Source organism: Microtus pennsylvanicus, chromosome 1 (genome assembly GCF_037038515.1).
Source record: "Microtus pennsylvanicus isolate mMicPen1 chromosome 1, mMicPen1.hap1, whole genome shotgun sequence".
Classification (NCBI taxonomy): domain Eukaryota; kingdom Metazoa; phylum Chordata; class Mammalia; order Rodentia; family Cricetidae; genus Microtus; species Microtus pennsylvanicus.
The window spans coordinates 113,343,357-113,344,807 of NC_134579.1; positions in this window are offsets into that span (position 1 = coordinate 113,343,357).

Sequence of the window (1,451 nt, forward strand, 5' to 3'; positions counted from 1 at the left end):
AGAAATCTCATCTTCACACATGAAGGCCACCAGTCAGCCAATAAGTATCTCCTGAATGCCTGACTGTGCTCAGGGCCAGTTGCACACAATGACGCAATCGGCTCAGTATGATGTCGGTGTGACTGGTGCCAGGCTGCGAGGAGTCCTGCCCATGAGGACTTGTGGGCGGGGAGCCCAGCTTCCTTGTTCCAGGGCCTCAGTTTCCAAATGGACATGTAGAGATCAGCCTGGGTCTTAGGTTTCTTCTAACTAGAATGGTGACGAAGTCTAAAGCAGGGTCATGAATCCCCTCACCCCTCCATCTCCAGACAGCTGGAGAGACTGAGCAGTTGTACCCTAAATTGTGAGGTCTCTGCAAGGTTCAGCTTGGTTCGCCTGGACGTGTGGGCATCTTCCCCCTGGCATGGTCAAAGGGGCCACCCACGTGTGTCCTTCTCCCACATAGTTCTCTCATTCATGAAATGTCCCCAGCTTGTCCTACCTCAGGGCCTTCACACACGCTGGGCTTGCTGCTTGAGTGTCCTGCAGGAATCCCTTCTTCAGATCTCAGTTGCTACCTTCTAGAAGGTCACCTCTTATAGTTCTATAAAGTTCTATGTTATTTTGGCGCCACCTTTCTTTGATTTCCTAGGGTGTATAGTCATTATGTCTGTTTGGGGTCCCCCTGTCTGCTGTATGTAGGTGGGTGTCCTGTTTTATTCAGAACTCAACACTCAGCCAGGCATGGTGGCTCCTGTCTGCAATCCTAGCATTTCGGAGGGTGCCATAGAAGGATTGCTGTGAGTTTTCTGGGTCAGCCTGGGCTACACTGAGATTCTGCTTCAAAAAGTTAAAGCGATAAATTATGGGAGAGGAGACGTGGGTCAGCAGGGGATGGACACCATCTTCAGGCCTCAGAAGACACTGTACCCACACGACAGACACTCACACATATACAAAAAGCTTTGTTTATTAAATTCTATACTCAAAGCCTAATACTGTACCACATTCCAAGGGTATGTCGAAGGCACCTGGATGTGTTTCCCACTCAGTCTCCTTCAGGGCTCTGGGATCAGTCTCTACTCTGAGCTTCTGGCGTTTCTTCTGTTTGCTTTCTGTTTTTATTTATTTATTTTGTTTTTGAGGCAGGGTCTTACTAAGTAGACCTGGCCGGCTTGGGAACGCTCTCAAATAGACCTTGCTGGCCTCGAACTCAAAAGAGCAGGGATTGAAGCCTGCCCTTTGAGTCCTTTGTTCTCTTTCTCGAGGGGGTGAAAAAATAATAGTCTTACGACCTCACGACATATTCACGCTCACCGTAGTGACATCATGCGTGGGTACTGTCACAAGCCTTCAAAGTCCCCTCTCAGAAGCCTCGGACCCGGGCGACGCGCTCGCGCGCCGATGACGTCACACCCAGCGCTGGCGTCACGTGCCCCCCCTGCGGGGGGTGGGGCCTGAGGGCGGCGCTT